Raw genomic sequence first — 20,737 nt, forward strand, 5'->3', positions numbered from 1 at the left:
CTGGGGTTTGGACTCTCGACTTCAGACCCCAGAAGTTACATCCTAGGGGTAACGGGCAAAAACCAATCAACACCACGAACTTTCGAATTCTTTTCCTAAGAAAAAGATTTGATAGCTTCCTGAGCCCTTGGTCACAGGGCCAGGTATTTGCTACTGGGCGGGGTTGTGGAGGGAGATGGGACAGAGGGAAAACATCAGTTTCAAGATGGTGGAGCGAACACACACTGCAGTGTATCTCCTCTATACCAAATGCATAGAAATAATAGACATGAGAGAAACAGAACAAACAAACACTATACACAGTTCCATTTGAAAGCAAGAAAGGGGGCTCTCAGTAGACTAGAAACAACAGGATTCTGGAAAAGACAGAGAACAGATGGCAGATTATACGGATGAAACTCGAGAGTAGGGTATATATATGTGGGAGAGCTCTGCACATTGCCTCTGGACTAGAGGCGGTGCAAACAGGGCAGAAGAGACCCTAGGGGCTACCAATGGTGTGGTTAGTTGGGGTTTTTCTTTGATTGATTGTTGCACATTCTCCTTCTGCCGTGGGCCAAGGGCAAAGGTGAAGATGTCTGCCTTTAGATGACAGACTTAGAGAACAGTAGGGGTTGCAGCTTGGATCAGAGACCAGGTGGTACTTTAGGTAACTGGCCACACCTGGCAGAAACAAGATGTATCACTGCCCAGGTGAGAAGGCACCAAACTGCAGCATACTGTGGCCCTTCCCTCTCAACCGAAACCCTCAGAATCATGGCAGCAGTTCCCACCTAGCCATCCAGCAGAGATTCCCAACCACAATGGCAAGGACACAGTAAAGACTCAAAAAATATTTGAGGAAAGCCAACTTCACTAAGAGAGATAACACATGGAAATGGAAAAATATACACAAGTCAATAAAGCATTAGGAGAAAACTTTAAAAAGTCTGCAGTTATTGTTGGAGAGATAAAGGAAGGAATTACATATGGGAAACAAGAACAAACAGTTATGAAAAAGATCCTAATAGAGATCTTGCAAAAAATACATCTTTTCTTGTTAAAAAGGACCCAATATATGGGTGAAGAGCATATAATTCATAGTTGGATAAAATTAGCAAGCTTGAAATTTGAGGTAATTCCCTCAGAGTGCTGTACAAAGGGATAGAGAGATGAGCAAAATGAAAGAAAAGTTATACATGGAGGATGGGGTCAAATGTTTCAGTATCTATTCATAAGAATACCCCGGGGTTGGGAAGATGTGGGGAGCAATAGAGACCATGAGTGATAGAACAAATGATGGCTATAAATTTTGTAGGACTGAAGAAAGACACAGATACTTAGATTCAAAGGACTTACTGCATGTGAAGCTGATAAATAAATTACAAGCACAGAAAAAAAGAGAGGCAACCCAATTCAATTTTTGAGACTTGTATAATCTTGTCACCCAAACTAGAACAGGACAAGAAAACATTATGACAGATCTATCTTGTTTATGAACACAGAATATCCTAAATATAGATTTAGGAAATTAAATATACATCATGGCTGCTGCATTTTTAAATTTTTTTTTTTTTTTTGAGACAGGGTCTGTCTTGCTCTGTCACCTAGGCTGGAGTACAGTGGCATGATCACAGCTCACTGTAGCCTTGACTTCCTGGGCACAAATGACCCTCTCACCTCAGCCTCCTGAGTACCTGGGAGTATAGGCACATGCCACCATGCCCAACTAATTTAAAAACAATTTTTAAGAGATGGGGTCTTGCTATATTGCCCAGGCTGGTCTTGAACTCCTGACCTCAAGTGATTCTCTTGCCTTGGCCTCCTAAAGTGTTGGGATTACAGATATGAGCCACTGTGCCTGGCTTGTAGCATTTGTTTTAATAAGGCAAAAGTGTTTCACCATTTTATTATTAAACTGATTAATTCTATTATTCTATATTAATAGAATTCATTACTCTAACAGATCAAAGGAGAAAAACCACATGCTCACTTCGAGATGTTGAAAAATCATTTAATAAGTGAAAGCATCCCTTCATAGTTTCTAAATATATAGCAGATAAGAAAAATAAGGAAATCGGGTGGAATCTTATCTGCACGTACCCCATTTGCACTGCAGCTGTGGGACTCTGGAAGACAGCCTACTCTGGGTTTTATACCTCAGGAGCATCAGGACTCTCTGGGATAAAGCCTTGAAGGACATCTGTCTTCTGTAGAGGGACTGGAAGAGAGCCCAGGCTGTTCTGGTCAGTTCCTCCCTGTCTCAGGATGTTGTATTCCCAGCAAGTTTTACAGTCATTCTTGATAACTACAAACAACAAAGTGGGAGAACTAGGTTGGTCTAAGGCTACCTGGAGAACTGTTCTGCAAAGAAAAAATCTAGGATGAAGAAATACAATTGAGTTTTGTATACTGATTTTGTATGCTGCAACCTTGCTAAACTCACTTAGTTCTAGTAGCTTTTTTCTTGGTCGCTTTTTGGAATTTTTAAAGCAATTTGTCATCTGGGAATGGAGACAGTTTTATTTCTTCCTTTACAGTTTGTATGGCACTAATTTTTTTCCTTGCCTATTGCACTGGCCAGGACCTCCAGTACAGTGTTGACTAGGAGTGGTGAAAACAGATATCCTTGCTTTGTTTCTAATCTTAGGGGGGAAGGCATTCAGTTGTTCACCATTAAGAATGATTTTCATTGAGTTTTTCTGTTTTGTTTTTATAGACGCCCTTTGTCAGGCAGAGAAAGTTCCTTTTGTTTTTTCCTAGACTGCAGAGAGATTTTATCAAGAATGGATGTTAAATTTTGTCAAATGTTTGTTCTGCATCTATTAAGACGATCAAATGTCTTTTTTTTTTTCTTTAGGCTGTTGATAAGCTGAATCAAATTGATTTTTCAAAAGTTGAAATAGGTTTTCATTCCCAGGATAAACACCACTTGTTTTGATTTTTTTTATATTGCTGAATTCAATTTGCTCCTATTTTGTTGAGGAATTTTGCATGTGTTTTCATGAGTTATCTTGTTCTGTGGTATTCTTTTATTATAATGTCCATGTCAGGTTTTAATATCAGTACAGTTAGCCTCATAAAATGAGGTGGAAAGTTTAAAGTTTCTTTCACATTCTATATCATGTAAGAGATTGTGTAGAACTAGTATTATATCTTTCTTTTTTATTTTTATTTTTTTTTGAGACAGAGTTTTGCTCTGGTCGCCCAGGCTGGAGTGCAATGGTGCAGTCTCAGCTCACTGCAACCTTCACCTCCCAGGTTCAAGCAATTCTCCTGCCTCAGCCTCCTGAGTAGCTGGGATTACAGGCACGTGCCACCACACCCAGCTAGTTTTTGTATTTTTGGTAGAGACAGGGTTTCGCCATGTTGACCAGGTTGGTCTCAGAACTCCCAACCTCAGGTGATCTGCCTGCCTCGGCCTCCCAAAGTGCTGGGATTATAGCCGTGAACCACTGCGCCCAGCCTGCAATATATCTTTCTTAAATGTTTGATAAAATTTGCCAGTGAAAGCATCTAGGGCTGGAGTTTTCTTTTTGTGAGGCTTTTACTATGAATTTAATGTCACTAATAGATACAGGACTTAAATATAACTATTTCTTCTGGAGTGAGCTTTTGTAATTTGTTTCAAGGTATTTTTTATCCTAGTTGTCACATTTATATTCATAATGTATATAGGGTCTGTGGTAATGTTCCCTCTTTTATTACTGATGTTTGTAAGTTGTCTTCTTTTTTCTTGGTCAGTTTAACTAGAGGTTCATCAATAAAATTGATCTTTCAAAGAATCATCTTCTTGGTTTCATTATTTTTTCTCTATTATTTTTCTGTGTTAAATTTCATTGATTTCTGACATTTATTATTTAATTAATTTCTAGTCTTTATTATTTTTTCCTTCTGCTTGTTTTGTTTACTGTAGTCTTCTTTTTCTTTTTTAACAAAGCATAAGCTTAGATCACTGATTTGAGACATTTCTTTCTTTTCTAATATAAGCAGTTAATGCTATAAATTTCCCTCTATGCATTGTTTTAGCTGTATTCCACAAATTTTGATATATTGTGTTTCAATTTTCATTCAGTTCTATTTATTTATTTATTTATTTTGAAACAGATTCTCACTCTGTCACCCAGACTGGAGTGCAGTGACGCAATCTCTGCCCACTGCAACCTCTGCCTGCTGAGTTCAAGTGATTCTCCTGCCTCAGCCTCCCAAGTGGCTGGGATTACAAGCATGCGCCACCACACCTGGCTAATTTTTGTATTTTTAGTAGAGATGGGGTTTTACCACCTTGGCCAGGCTGGTTTCGAACTCCTGACCTCAAGTGATCTGCCCACCTTGGCCTCCCAAAGTACTGGGATTACAGGTGTGAGCCATTGGCCCTGCCTTAGTTCTCATGTTTTAAAAAACATTTCTTGACTTGGGTTATTTAGAAGTGTGTTTTCTTAGTTTCCAAGTGTTTGGATGTTTTCCTGTTATCTTTCTCTTATTGTTTTCTAGTTTGATCTCATTATGCTTAAAGAACATACTTTGTATGATTTTAATTCTCTTAAATTTGTAGAGACTTGCTTTATGGCCCAGAATGTGGCCTGTTTTTATGAGTGTTCCATGTGCACTTGGAAATAATGTTTATTCTGCTATTATTAGGTAGCATTTTGTATACATATAAATTGTTTCCATTTGGTTGATGGTGTTATTCAGTTCTACATCTTTGCTGATTTTCTCTCCATTCGTTCTTTTTTTTTCTTTTCTGGCAGCACAACTTTTATTTATTAATCACAATGTTGGAAATGTTGTATGAGGTAAAATCATCCACAATAAAATAATCACTACATTTTCTTTTCTTTTTTTTTTCTTTTTTCTTTTTTTTTTTTTTGAGACAGAATCTCACTCTGTTGCCCAGGCTGGAGTGCAGTGGTGCGATCTCGGCTCACTGCAACCTCTGCCTCCTGGGTTCAAGCGATTCTCCTGCCTCAGCCTCCCGAGTAGCTGGGACTATAGGCATGCGCCACCACTCCCTGCTAATTTTTGTATTTTTAGTAGAGACAGGGTTTCACCATATTGGCCAGGCTGGTCTTGAACTCCTGACCTCCTCCTGATCCACCGCCTCAGCCTCCCAAAGTGCTGGTATTACAGGCTTGAGCCACGGTGCCCGGCCAATGACTACATTTTCTAAAACAATATAAATGTTAGCTCTTGGTTGAACAGTGATGCCAGGTTTCTTCTCATTGCAGTTTCTGTCTTCACTCTTTAAACAGATAAATAAAGTCAATTTCATTCTTTCTTGCTTCTGCTGTAGCAACTAGAAAAATTGTTTATTTCAGTTATTCTACTGCCCAGGTGTTCACAAGAGGTTTCTATCTACTTTCAATGCACAGTGGGTTAGACTACTTTATATCCCCCGTTCATTACTTACTTACAAGCCAGAGAGGCTGGTGTGCTAGCCTTTTACCTTCATAACACTGTAAAAAGACAGCATTTAATAAACAAAGGGACACAAAACTGGTGGATAGGCAGTCAGAGTTCTCCAGCCACTTGTTGTGGGTAGTATTCTGTGTTACCTTGACAAGTTTCTTACGATGCTCTAACTTCATCTTTCTAGTCTGTGAAGTGAGATTGTTTAGCTAAACTGTCTCTAAGGTCACTGACATTCCTAAAATCTTTGATTCTAATAATAATTTTTTTGATTCTATTGCTTATCAATAGAGCAAAGGAATATTAGGTTTTTTATTTTAGTTTGTATTACAAGAATATTTTTATTGCCATAACTAAGCTTTTCTTTCTGAGTAAAATAAAAATTCCATGTCCTAGTTAGTTAGTTATTATTTATGAGGGATAATAAGCAGTAAAAAGAGGTGAATAATTTTAAATATTTGTATTTAGTTTTAGAGTACATTTGCCTTTTGATCTGTTGACACTACAAATAAGAAGGAGGAGAAGAAATTAAGCATCTGTTTCACTAGGGTGACTTTGGGATGTGATATTATAATGTAAGAGATCTTTCCTTACTTGACATTAACCTTTTTTGAAGATTGGATGAAACTTTTTTATTTCTTCTCTTTACTTAGAGATCTGTGTCTGTAGAAGATGCAGTATGGAGAATTGGAACAGTGTGGATGCTGACGCTCAGTTGCAGAGGTATCATCAGAATGCACTAGACACAATCAGGTTGATGCTCAGCCTGCGCTCCACGCTTGTCGCCCCACTTCTGGATCTGGGTGATTGGTATTGACTATCAGTCTCTTTACTTCTTTAAGATATGCTTGACTTCAAATCCTTTCTATGCTTTTCAAAAAGGCTAATGAATTGCACTATACCACAGTATTTAAAATAAGAAGCATATTCAGGGCTTAATGTTAATATACTTCAAAATGTTGCAGCTGACAGGAATCACTGGGGAAACTGGGTCTATCTTTGCATGACTGAGATTCTGATTCTTCTTATAATTCATCTGATTGGTGTTGCTTCCTCTTTCATAGCCTGTAAAAGAAATTGGGCCAGGCATGGTGGCTCATCCCTGTAATCCCAGCACTTTGGGAGGCCAAAGTGGGAGGATTGCTTGACGCCAGGAGTTTGAGACCAGCCTGGGCGACATGGCAAGACCCCTATCTCTACAAACATAAATAAATAAATAAATTAGCTGGGCTTAGTGATGTTCCCCTATAATTCCAGCTACTCGGGAAGCTGAGGTGGGAGGATTGTGTGAGTCCATGTTTGGAGTATCAGAGGAAAGGAAATGGAATCTCCATTGGTTCTATTAATTACTGAGGGAGAAGTGTAAAAGCCTCCAACTACAATTGTGAATTTATTTATTTTCCCTTTTAATTTTGTCAGTTTTGCTTTGTTCTTCAAAGGCCTGTTGTTAAATACATATAAATCTAGAATTGTTATGTCTTCTTGGAGAATTAACTCTTTCCTGCTTTACCATTAATTATTTTCTTTACTTTGAAGTATTTTTGTTTGATACTAGTATAGCCACCCTAGCTCTCTTTTGATTTATGTTAGCATGGTATATCTTTTTCTATCCTTTTGCCTTTAACCTACTTATATCATTATATTTGAAGTGGGCTTCTTTTAGACAATATATAGTTGAATCATTTAAAAAGTCATTCTGGGCTGAGCATGGTGGCTCACGCCTGTAATCCCAGCACTTTGGGAAACTGAGGCAGGTGGATCATTTGAGGTCAGGAGTTCAAGACCAGCCTGGTTAACATGGTGAAACACCATCTCTACTAAAAATACAAAAATTATCCAGGCGGTAGTGGCGTGTGCCTGTAATCCCAGCTACTTGGGAGGGTGAGGCAGGAGAATCGCTTGAGCCTGGGAGGAGGAGGTTGTAGTGAGCTGAGATTGCACTGCTGTGCTCCAAATTGGATGACAGAGTGAGATCCTGTCTATAATAATAATAATAATAATAATTCTGACAATCTGTGTTTTAACTGATGTGTTTAGACCATTCACTTACATTCAGTGTGATTATTTATATTTTGGTTTACAATTATATTGTTTTCTGCTTGTTCCCTCTGTTTTCTCTTTCTTGCTTTCTTCTGGGTTGTTTGAACAATTTTTGGTATTCTTTTAAATGTTATTGCATTTATATATACATGCACACACATTATATGTATATATACACATATATATGACTTTTTTAGTAGTTGCTTTAGGTACAATAGCATATATGTTTGACTTTTCATTACGTAAATCAATATTTTAGCACTTTAAGTGGGATTTAGAGATTTTACCACCAAATATTTTCCTTAGTCTTTCTCCCCAGTTACCTTGTGTCTCTACATACATGAAAAATTTCATTGGGCAGCATTATAATTTTTGCTTTCAACCAGAAAATAGGTTTTAAAAAACTCAAAGGAGAGAAATAGTCTATTATATTTAACCCAGATATTTAACATTTTTGTTGCTCTTTCCTTTTTTTATTTCTGATGTCCCAAGTTTCCTTCTGGGGTCATTTCAGATAAATGGTGACAGTGAATTATCTTAGTTTTTCTTCAACTGAAAATGTCTTTATTTCACCTTCATTCTTGAAGGATATTTTCATTGGATAGAGAATTATGGGTTGAAAGTTCCTTATTTCAACACTTTAAAAATATTGTTTCCCTTCCTGCTGTCTTATAATCTCTGATAAGAAAGTCACAGTCATGCAAATTGTTGATTCTCTATAGTAATGTATCTTTCTTTGGTTTCTTGCAAGATTTTTGTCTTTGTCCTTTGTTTTCAGCAGTTTGTGTTGAATAAGGGTTCCTTTATGTTTATTTATGTTTATTCTATTTGGGGTTTGCTGAGCTTCTTGATTCTATAGGTCTTTGCCAACTTTGGGGAGGCTGGCCAAATTTGAAGTTTTCTTCAAATATGTTTCTATACCACATTTTTCTCCCTCTCCTACTGAGACTTGGATGATGCAAATATTAGACCTTTTGGTATTGTCCTACAGATTCTTTATAGGATTGCTTTCCTGAGCTCCTCCCTTTCTGTCATCTCCCTGATGCATTCTGAGTCCTTGAGATTCTTGATCCCTCAGCCAAAAAGCTTATTGACCTTGAACTCTGTGATGTACTTCCTGTGACCATGCCTGCACTGGGGCGGGGCAATGGGAAGACAGAGAAAAGAAAGAGTATCAGGGATTCATTCCACCTTCCTGGGAGCATAGCTCCTCTGACTGGAGAGGAAGGTTGCCCTCCCTCAGAGTTCTAGGGTCTCTCTGGCCCCTTCTCCTGCTGCTGCCGCTATTACCAAGGATTGCTTGGAACTGGGGTGCAAGATAATGGAGAAAAGAAAAAGAGAAAAGTGGGACATCTCTGTACTCTCTGAACATTAGGAGATCTCTTTCCTGCGACTTAAGCCAGATCCAGAGAGTTTTCTCCTGGAGCCCCCTCTGTCCCCATAGATTCCCATATTGGGTTTTGGGCTGCGTTGAATTCAGGTTGGGGGATACCTTAGGAAAAAATACAGTAAACTCACTGCTACTTGGGTGGTATGTTCAAGTATATTCTTCTTCTCCAATCTGCCTGCGTTGATTTACTTTCAGAGTCTTTATATAGTTGCTCCATGCACTCTGTACAAAATTTATAGCTGCATTCATTGTGAGAGAGACAGACAGTGTGGAATGTGTTTATTCTATCTTACCTAGAACTGGAACTTCTTATTAATATCTTGATTGTGATTGCATTGAATTATAGATCAATCTGGGAAGAATTGACATTTTCACAATATAGAGTCTGCTGACCTATCAAAAAGCATATCCTTCCATTTATTTAGGTCTCCTTTAATTTCTCTTAGCAATGTTTTATTGTTTTCGGTATCAATCTTGTATCTCTTTTGTCAGATTTATCCCGGTTTCATATTTTTGATGCTGTTCAAAGTGGTATTATTATTTTTATTTCAATTTCTGATTTTTTTTTTTTTTGCTAGTATATAGAAACACAGCTAATTTTTGTATTTTGGCCTTGTAGATTTCTTTACGTAGATTCCTTAGAATCATATATATATGTGTGTGTGTGTATCTCTGTGTGTGTATGTATATATGTGATCATATTGTATATAGGCAAAGACAGAATTCAAATTCTGATCCCTTTAATTTCCTTTTCTTGTCTCATTGTACAGCACAGACTCTTCAATACAATGCTGAATAGAAATGGCAGAAGCAGACATCCTTGCTTCATTCCCAGTCTCAGGGAGAACGCATTCAGTCTTTCACTATTAAGTATCAAGCTAGTGATATCTTTGTTTGTAGATATCCTTTGCCAGACTTGAAGAAGTTCCTTTTCTTCTTAGTTTGCAAAGAATGTTTTAGTTGGTTTGTTTTTGGTTCTGGTGTTTTGAGACAGAGTCTTACTCTGTCACCCAGGCTAGAGTGCAGTGGTTCAATTTCGGCTCACTGCAACCTCTGCCTTCCAGGTTCAAGCAACTCTCATGCCTCAGCCTCCTGAGTAGCTGGGATTACAAGTGTGCGCCAGCATGCCAGGCTAATTTTTATACTTTTAGTAAAGACGGAGGTCCGGGCGCGGTAGCTCATGCCTGTAGACCCAGCACTTTGGGAGGCTGAGATAGACGGATCACCTGAGGTTGGGAGTTCAAGACCAGCCTGACCAACATGGAGAAACCCCATCTCTATTAAAAATAGAGAAAAATTAGCTGGGCATGGTGCTGTAATCCCAGCTACTTGGGAGGCTGAGGCAGGAGAACCACTTGAACCTGGGAGGTGGAGGTTGCGGTGAGCCGAGATTGCACAATTGCACTCCAGCATAGGCAACAAGAGGGAAACTCTGTCTCAAAAAAAAAAAGAAAAAAGAAAAAAAAGGAGTTTGCCACATTGACCAGCCTGGTCTTGAACTCCTGATCTCAAGTGATCTGCCTGCCTTGGCCTCCAAAGTTCTGGGATTACAAGATTGAGCCACCACACCTGGCCCAATGCTACCATTTCAATCTTTGTTAGTGTCTGGCTTCATATTAGTAAACCAATGTAAAAGTAATCCAAACCTACTGATTAAGTAAAACCAAAGTTTGCTACTTTGTGGGATTGTGGTGGAGGGAGAGATTTTTAGTTCTTTCATGATAAAATTATTTATATTTTCCTTGTAAAACTTTCAGAAGAGCACTGAGTATGAAGCAAAAGGCTCTTGTTCCTCAGTCCTTTCAGTTCATTCCCCAGATGTAACCACTGTTAATAGGCTTTTGTGCCTGCTCTCAGAATCTTTATGTGTATGTAAACGCATGTGCGTGTGTGTGGTGCCTGTGCACATGTGTGTCAGTGTGTTTTGTATGAATTGCAACATGCTGTATATAATGTTTTGTAATTAGTTATTTTCTTTTGGCAACATTTCTTGCCATTTTCTTCTTTTTCTTTTTTTCCAATCAGTTTTCTCAGGTTGAATCTTGCTATTTTACTACAAATAGATCTCCCTTTGTTTTAAAGCCTGCATAGAACACATTTACCAGGATATACCACAACCTGGCAAAACTTTTCTGATGGACATTTGGCTTGCTTCCAGTCTTTTGGTTGTTGCAAATGAGGCGGAAATGAACACACTTGGGTAGGTATCTTTATGCTTTTGTAAGAATGTGTCTGAAAGATATATTCCTACCTGGAAGTAGAATTGCTGAGTCAGAGCATTTTGGAGTTTGACTGACATTGTCAGATTGCCATCCCATGGCATGTGGCCAAGCTACACTTATTTTTTTTCACATCCTGACTGGCACTGGGGTTTTCAGTCTTTTCTATTTTAACTAATCTTATTGGTGAAGACGCTGTTTAATTCTTGTTCTTTGAGTTTAATGTTGCTTGTTTTTAGTGTCTTTTTTAGAACTTTGATTAATGGAAGCTTACCCCCTCCCCAAATAACCACAAATATAAAGGGTGGAATAACTGAAAAACCATTAAGCATTTGTTGTAAAATCACAGAATTTAACTTGTCTTAACTTTTACAGTACTGACCTAAGCATATTTGAAAACTGAATTTGAAACTAAAAAATTTTGAAAATTCACTTTTTTTTTTTTTTCTTTTTGAGATGGAGTCTTGCTCTGTCACCCAGGCTGGAGTGCAGTGGCACGATCTCAGCTCACTTCAACCTCCGCCTTCCGGGTTCAAGCAATTCTCCCTCTTCAGTCTCCCAAGTAGCTGGGATTACAGGTGTGCACCACTATGTCAGGCTAATTTTTGTATTTTTTCAGTAGAAATGGGGTTTTGCCACATTGGCCAGGCTGGTCTCGAACTCCTGACCTTGTGATCAGCCTGCCTTGGCCTCCCAAAGTGCTGGGATTACAGGTGTGAGCCAGCACGCCTGGCTGAAAATTCACTCTTTAAAAAAATATATCTTGGCCAGGCACAGTGGTTTATGCCTGTAATCCCAGCACTTTGGGAGGCCGAGGCAGGTGGATCACGAGGTCAGGAGTTCAAGACCAGCCTGACCAACATGGTGAAGCCATGCCTCTGCTAAAAATATAAAAATTAGCATGGTGTGGTGGCATATGCTTGTAATCGCAGCTACTCGGGAGGCTGAGGCAGAAGAATTGCTTGAACCTGGGAGGTGGAGGTTGCAGTGAGCTGAAATCATGCCACTGCACTCCAGCCTAGGTGACAGAGCAAAACTCTGTCTCAAAACGAACAAACAAAATATTGTATCTTCATCAAATAGAGAATCTAACCTTTCTGGAAAGGTCGGTTAGAAATGTACAGTGCTTTTCACATAAATGAATCTACCTTCTATATAAAACTAAAAGAATAGAATCCCATTACATTTCGTTTTCTTTAAGAATACTTACCTTAGCTGGGAACAGTGCACACACCTGTAGTCTCAGCTACTCAGGAGGCTGAAGCAGGAAGATTGCTTGAGCTGAGGAGTTCAAGGTTGTAGTGTGCAATGGCTGTACCTGTGAATAGCCACTGTACCTCCAGCCTGGGCAACATAGTGAGATCTCGTCTCTATAAAAATAAAAATAAGGGCTGGGCACGGTGGCTCACGCCTGTAATCCCAGCACTTTGGGAGGCCGAGGTGAGTGGATCATGAAGTCAGGAGATAGAGACCATCCTGGCTAACATGGTGAAACATCATCTCTACTAAAAATACAAAAAATTAGCTGGGCATGGTAGCGAGCACCTGTAGTCCCAGCTACTCGGGAGGCTGAGGCAGGAGAATGGCATGAACCTGGGAGGCGGAGCTTGCAGTGAGCTGAGATTGCGCCACTGCACTCCAGCCTGGGCGACAGAGCAAGACTCTATCTAAAAAAAAAAAAAAAAAAAGAAAAGAAAGAGAAGAAAAAAGCTTCCTTTGAATGTTTTTAAGGTTAAACAAAAATACTTGTAAGATGTTGCAAGTTCTGTAGAGAAACTTAATGACCAAATTTTCATTTTTCAAAAAGGAAGTGCTGAGGAACAAACCTAACAAGAAACAAGCAAGCCCTATATGGGTAAAACAATAACATTTAAAGGAAAGATACAAAAGAAGACAAATGGAATGACACATTAAACTACTCAAGAATGTAAACTCCATGGGAGCAAGTAGTTGGTTAACTGCTGTATCCCCAGGACCCAGAACAGTGCTGGTGCATGGTAGGTGCTCAGTACATATATGTTGAGTGAATGAATGAATGTACAGGGATAAGAAGACAGTATCATACCGATATCAATTGTTACCAAATTTATGTATAAATTGAATGCAATATCATTAAAAATCTCAACAGGATTTTTTAATGGAACTAGACAAACATTCAGAAATTCTTAAGCAAGAGTAAATATGTTAAAATTCTAAAGATTGTTTTTAAAAAGAATGAGGAAGGCTAATTTATCTCACCAGTAATGAAAACATATTAGAAAGTTATAGTAATTGTAATGATTAGGTATTGACATAGGAATAGATAGACTACTAGGCAGGTAGAGTAGAACAATCAGGCATACATACACATTTATGGTCAGTGACAAAACTAGTATCTGAATTCAGTGGAGACATGACAGATTATTCAATTAAATGCATTGGGACAACTGATTATCTGTTGGGGAGAAAAAAAAGAGATGGCTCCCTACCTCATACACCTCATACCATTCACACACACAAAATTCCAGATGGATTTCAGACCTAAGTGTAAAAAGCAAAGTGTTAAAATATTATAAGGATGTACAGGAAAATATGTTTGTAATCTTGAAGAAAGGAAGAACCCCTTTAAAAAAAAAGCTGAAAGAGCGAAATACAAAATAAATAAATAAAACAAAATCAAAATCCTTAAAAAAAGATTGATACATTTGACCACCTCAAAATTAAGACACTATAAAAAACATAAATGAAAAGCGACATACTAAAAAGAAATTTGGAATATACATAACAACTGAAAGATTTCAGTGCTTACCCAGAATATGGAATACTTGTTACAAATCAATAAAAAGAGTGACAACACCATAGAAAAATTAACAAAACAAAACACAGGAAAGTTGCAGAAGATGTAATTCAAATAAAAATATGCTCAACCTCACTATTAACCAAAGAAATAAAAATTGAACCAATAATATGATTCCATTCTTTGCCCATGAGATTTTTATAAAGTTTGGAGGACAGTTTAGCAATATGTTTCTGTTAATATTTTATTTATTAGATACAGGATCTTGCTTTGTCACCCAGGCTGGAGTGCACTGGTGTGATCATAGCTCACTGTAACCTTGAACTCCTGGGCTGAAGTGATCCTCCTGCCTCAACCTCCCAAGTCGTTGGGACTACAGGAGCATCACCACGCCCAGTTTTTTTTTTTTTTTTTTTTTTTTTTTTTTAGAGACAGAGCCTCATTATGTTGCTCAGGTTGATCCCAAACTCCTGGGCTCAAGTGATCCTCCCACCTCAGCCTCCCAAAATGTTGGGATTATAGGTGTGAGCTACTGTGCCAGGACTTAAATTTTTTTTTGAGATGGAGTCTCACACTATCGCCCAATTTGGTGCCATCTTAGCTCACTGCAACCTCCACCTTCCGAGTTCAAGCAATCCTTGTGCCTCAGCCTCCCAAGTAAGCTGGGATTACCGGTGTGCACCACCACACCTGGCTAATTTTTGTATTTTTAGTAAAGATGGGGTTTCATCATGTTGGCCAGGCTGGTCTTGAAATTCCAACCTCAGGTGATCTGCCCACCTCGGCCCCCCAAAGTGCTGGGATTATAGGAGTGAGCCGCAGCGCCCAATGTTTTTATTATTATTATTTTTTTGAGACAGAGTCTCACTCTGTCGCCCAGGCTAGAGTGCAGTTGTGCAATCTCAGCTCACTGCAGCCTCGACCTCCCAGATTCAAATGATTTTCCCACCTCAGCCCCATGAGTAGCTGGGACTACAGGTGTGTACCACCATGCCCGGCTAATTTTTGTATTTTTTGTAGAAGTGGGGTTTTACCATGTTGGCCAGGCTGGTCTTGAACTCCTGACCTCAGGTGATCTGCCTGCCTTGGCCTCCCAAAGTGCTGGGGTTACAGGCATGAACCACTGCATCTGGCCTTAAAAATTGTAAATAAACAAAACCTGTGGTCCACTTCATTTTTACCACGGAGAACACTTGTGTATATGTACAACAAGGTCTCTCAAGGCACTGTTTTTTTTTGTTTTTTTGTTTTTTTTTTTTTTTTTTTGAGACAGAGTTTCGCTCTTTGTTGCCCAGGCTGGAGTGCAATAGCAGTGGCACGGTCTTGGCTTACTGCAACCTCTGCCTCCCAGGTTCAAGTGATTCTCCTGTCTCAGCCTCCCGAGTAGCTGGGATTACAGGTGCCCGCCACCATGCCTGGCTAATTTTTGTATTTTTAGTAGAGATGGGGTTTCACCATGTTGGCCAGGCTGGTCTCAAATGCCTGACCTCAGGTGATGTGCCCGCCTTGGCCTCCCGAAGTGTTCGGATTACAGGCGTGAGCCACCATGCCCAGCCAAGGGATTGTTTTTAATAGTGAAAAAAATAATGTTAAAATGTCAACTTCCATTAATAGAGGAATGGTCACAAAATGGAGAGACAGGCCAACTAAAGAATATCACGCAAGTTAAAAAAGTGTGATCCTACTCACGAGGCTGAGTCAGGAGGATGGCTTGCGTCCAAGAGTTCCAGGCTGCAGTGTGCCACTGCACTCCAGCCTGGGCAACAGAGAGAGGCCCTGTCTCTAGAAAACACCAAAAACCAAAAAACTTAAAGAAAGTGAGATCACGCTCTAAGTGATACATGATAGATCTAAAGATGTACTGAGTGAAAGAAACACATAGCAAAACAATACGTATAATGTGATATCTTTTATGGAGAAAAACCAGGAAAAAGAATATTTCTCACAGATCCATAAATATGAATGAATGTAAAGTATCACTAAAAGATTTGGAAGGTCAAATACAAAAATGTCAACAGTGTTTACATCTAAAGAGTGGAGGAAGGGGACTGGAATTGGGAATGACGCAATAACCTAATCTAAAAGGAGATTTAGCCTGGTCTGTAACTTTACATTTTATTCCAAATATATCCAGGTATTACCTGTCGAATTCAAAATTAATTAAAACCATTATAAAAAGAGATAAAACAAGATCTATGGGCTGAGTAAAACTGGTGTGTCTAAGCAGCCGCTGCCTCTCCCCTCTCCTCAGCTTCCATAGCCTTCTGGGGGTGCCTCTTTCTCTCCAACCACACACACAGGAAATCTGGCTGAAATCCCAACTGAATTGTGTCCTAAACAGCATTAAGAAAGAACAAGCTGTTTTGCAAGCAGTAGCAGAAGAGGGTCCGTTATCCCACCAGCAGTTGGGCTTCACCCTGGGGGTGGGGATATTTGGGAAATCTAAGTGGGCAGAAGAGAGGGCAGTGGGGTGTGTGTGCGTGTTGGACGCGGGGAGCTCCCTCAAATGACTATAGTCTTGAGATGTAGCAGTTCCAGCAGTGCCCTCCAGAGGCTACCCCCAGGAAGGGGAGCTGGCGGGTAACTTACAGGGGGTAAGGCTTATTTGAAATCCCTCCCACCCCCTGGAGCTGCATTCTCCTGGTTACTCTGTGTGCTGAGAAGCCCTTTGAGCCTCAGACATACCCCGCCTGACAAACAGGGCCTAGATGAGGGAATGACAGAGGTGCAGACAGGACAGGCTGACCACCTTGGGGTGACCCAGGTGGGTCATTATCAATTGGTTGGAAACATGTCAAGTCACAGAACATCTCTAGCCCTGGCACACACTTGTGCACCCCCAGACCCACCCCCGGGCCAAAGGCAGGGGCTTTGGGGAATCTACATCTTGAGAGTGTTCTCACCTCTATATGTGGGTGGAGCACTCAGGGAGTTTAAATGTCATTGTTGGAAAAGTATTTTCAAACATCCCTGGCCTGATTGCTGCCTGTGAGGAAGCAGAGCAAGCCTCTTAACAGGCGAATCACTGACATGCTGCCTGCCAGGTCTCCATGTCTGGGCCTGCCTTTCCAGTGCACTGTCCACACTGCAGCCCGAGTGGGTGAGCTCTCTAAAGTAACTTGGACCATGCACTCCCGCTTCACACACCTCATGACTCCCTGGGGCTTCGGGACAATAATTCCTCAGTAGGTCTGCGAATATGTTGTATCCTGGGCCTCTGCCTGGCCCACCAGCCTCACCCTGTCCACCCTCTCCCTGTGTTGGAACTGAGTGAGGCCGACAGTGTCATTCTCTGGGCCCAGAATGCTCTTCCCTCTCTGTGTCTACTTGGTCAGCTTTGAGACATTCTTCAAGACAGTCTCCAGAATCAGCTCCTCAAGAAAGCCTTCCTTGACCTCCCCCAGTTGATCCAAGGCTCTTTGCTGCTCCCTAAGATCCCTGCAGGGGCTCTTGGGGTGCCATTTGTTTGCCTTTCTGCCCCCCTCTGTGAGCTCCTTGAGGATAAGGCTCATGCTCTGCTCAGTGGAGAATGCCCAGTGCCCGGTGCAGCACCTGACAAGGGCTCAGTAAATACTTGTTGAAGAAATCATTGAATGAAAGGTCAGGAACAGGTGTCCAGGGGCTACTGGGTAAAGAGCACTGGTTTGGAAGTCAGGGGACCTGGCATGGGGGTTATTCTGAACTGTGCCACACTGTTGACCTTGGTCAAGCCGTTTCCTTCCCTGGGCTCCTTCTTTCTCAGCTCTGCAATAAGGAGCTTGCATTAAATGTCTCTCCCCTCTTGAGACTTGACAATTTCCTTAGAAGAGGAAAAGGACACTCAAGGATACTCAAGGTTGACAAGGGTGACAGGGGACAGGCACTCTCATGCATGGCTGATGGGAGGATGAGGTATAATCTTCAGCAGGCCATTTGACTATCAATATTAAAAAGCCCTAAAACACGCATACCCAAATACGCAGGAATTTTACTTCTTGCCTAAGGAAATAATTGAAGATGTGGTTAGAGATTTAACTCCATGGATGCTTATCCTAGTACTACTTATAATAATGAAAATCAGAACCCTAAGAATCTAACGAGATAGAATTAGTGAATAAATCATATAAAATAGTTATATGAAATATTATACAGACATAAAAATGAAGCAAACCTATGTTTATTGACACAGGGAGATGCCCAGACTAAAATTGTTAAGTACCAAAAGAAGATGGTAAAACAATATTTAAAGTTCTTCTTACCAATATTTAAAAATATATGTCTACATATAGGATATCAAAATCTTAAAAGAGGTATTGGTGAGTGGTGAGATTATGGGCAATTATTTTCCTTCCTACTGTTTATTTATGTGAAGACAATGATAAACCTTGAAAGAAAAAAAAGTACCCACAATCTCACTTGATGTTAAGTAATTTTGATTTATTTTTATTTTTGCATACTCATATTCTCAAACTTTCCAGCAATGAAAATTATATTACTTAAAGGACAGAAAAATCATTTCCAAAAGCCTATAAAATTCTAGAGCCTGATTCACAAAGAGCCACTTGACCAATTGCACACACAGCAAGTCACTGGTAGGGCAAAAACTGGGTTCCCCTTCCCAGCAGGGGACAGAATCCCTGGACACACTGGGAAGATGTTCTGGGTGTTGCTGTTCCTTGTCCCTTGGCCAAGAGGTGGTCTGGGCATAGAAGACAAGAGTGGGCTGGTTGCGGTGGCTCATGCCTGTAATCCCAGCACTTTGGGAGGCCGAGGTGGGCAGATCACAAGGTCAGGAGTGGTGAAACCCCATCTCTATTAAAAACACAAAATACTAGCTGGGTGTGGTGGCAGGCACCTGTAATCCCAGCTACTTGGGAGGCTGAGGCAGGAGAATTGCTTGAACCCGGGAGGCAGAGGTTGCAGTGAGCCGAGATCGCACCACTGTACTCCAGTTCAGCTGACAGTACAAGACTCCATCTCAAAAAAAAAAAAAAAAAAAAAAGAGTGGGTGGCATGTTGCAGGAAGCCAGGGACCCCAAACAGAGGGACCGGCTGAAGCCATGGCAGAAGAACATAAATTGTAAAGATTTCCTGAACATTTATTAGTTACCCAAATTAATACTTTTGTAATTTCTTATGCCTGTCTTTACTGCAATCTCTGAACATAAATTGTGAAGATTTCATGGACACTTATCACTTCCCCAATCAATACTCTTGTAATTTCCTATGCCTGTTTTTACTTTAATCTCTTAATCCTGTCATCTTCTTTGTAAGCTGAGGAGGATATATGTTGCCTCAGGACTCTGTGATGATTGTGTTAACTGCACAAATTGTTTATAGGGCATGTGTGTTTGAACAATATGAAATCTGGGCATCTTGAAAAAAGAACAGGATAACAGTAATCTTCAGGGAACAAGGGAGATAAGACTTGGAGCCTGACTGCCAATGAGCCAGGTGGAACAGAGCCATATTTCTCTTCTTTCAAAAGCAAATAGGAGAAATATCTCTGAATTCTTTTTCTCAGCAAGGAACATCCCTGAGAAAGAGAATGCACCCTGATGGTAGGTCTATAGACAGCCTCTTAAGGTGACCACCTTTTACGGTCGAAGCTGAAGGGATGAAATAAGCCCTGGTCTCCTGTAGCGCTCCCAGGCTTATTAGGATGAGGAAATTCCTGCATAATAAATTTTGGTCAGACAGGTTGTCTGCTCTCAAACCCTGTCTCCTGATAAGATGTTATCAATGATAATGCATGCCCAAAACTTCATTAGCAATTTTAATTACGCCCCATCTTGTGGTTCTATGATGTCTCCCTGCCTCCACTTGCTTGGTGATATTTTTACCCTGTGAAGTATGTGATTTCTGTGACCCACACCCTATTCGTGCACTCCCTCCCCTTTCGAAAATCGCTAATAAAAACTTGGTAGTTTTACAGCTCAGGGAGCATCACGGAACCTGCTGACAAGTGATATCTCCTCTGGACACCCAGCTTTAAATTTCTCTCTCTTGTACTCTTTCCCTTTATTTCTCAAACAAGCTGAGACGCTTAGGAAATAGAAAAGAATCCATGATAAATATCGGGGATGGGGTTTTCCCCGACAGTGGCAGGAAGGTGGCTGAAGGTAGGAGGGGGAACCTAAATGGGACATGGGAGGCATGGTTGGCACGAGCTCAGCCTGACCAGGACTCAGAGAGGTACACTGATTTGGTCAAAAGTCGTAGTACTTTTCCTGCCTGAGATTGGTGGCCCTTTTGCTGGGCTTTCTCAAGCAATAAATATCCTCTTCTATTTCAGAATGATTCTGGATCATTAACCCAAGTCCTCCCAACTGCACTGATCTTGTCCCAGAGAGGCCCTGGGCTGCATTACCCAACTGATCACTAACCACAACCAGCTCTGCTCTCTCCTGGTTCCTGAAATCCAGGAGCAGATGGTGGTGGGGAAGAGGAGTTTGGAGACAACCCTCTACCAGAAGCCAAGAAAAAAGGGGAGTGAGGAGGAATAGAGGAAGTTATCTTGGTCCTGCGCCCACAGCCCCCAGGGTCCTCTTTCCTGTGAAGTCCAACGGTCTCCAGCCAGATTTCCTGTTCCCTTAGCCCCACCAAGAACCAGAGGCTGCCCACCGGGGTTGGCTGTAGAATGCAGGTTACTGTTGGAGTGGGGGATGGCCAACTGAGGCCAATTGGGTAATTTTTACTCCAGGTCTCCCTTTCATCCTCCTGTCTTCCCTGGGGGCACTCTATTCCCCGCAGTTCCTGGGCTACCAGTTCCTGACTTTTGTTCCTTTCAAAGGAACCCTGGATAACCAATGTAACCAGAATTTCAGAGGGGTTAGTTGTGTGTATCCCCTGGGGACAGCACTGGTATAGGCACACAATGGTGAGCTGATAAACTTGGGTTGGAAGTGCTAAACTCAAAGGCTGGGGACAGGCTGAGCCCAGTGG

Source organism: Chlorocebus sabaeus, chromosome 16, assembly GCF_047675955.1.
Source record: "Chlorocebus sabaeus isolate Y175 chromosome 16, mChlSab1.0.hap1, whole genome shotgun sequence".
Classification (NCBI taxonomy): domain Eukaryota; kingdom Metazoa; phylum Chordata; class Mammalia; order Primates; family Cercopithecidae; genus Chlorocebus; species Chlorocebus sabaeus.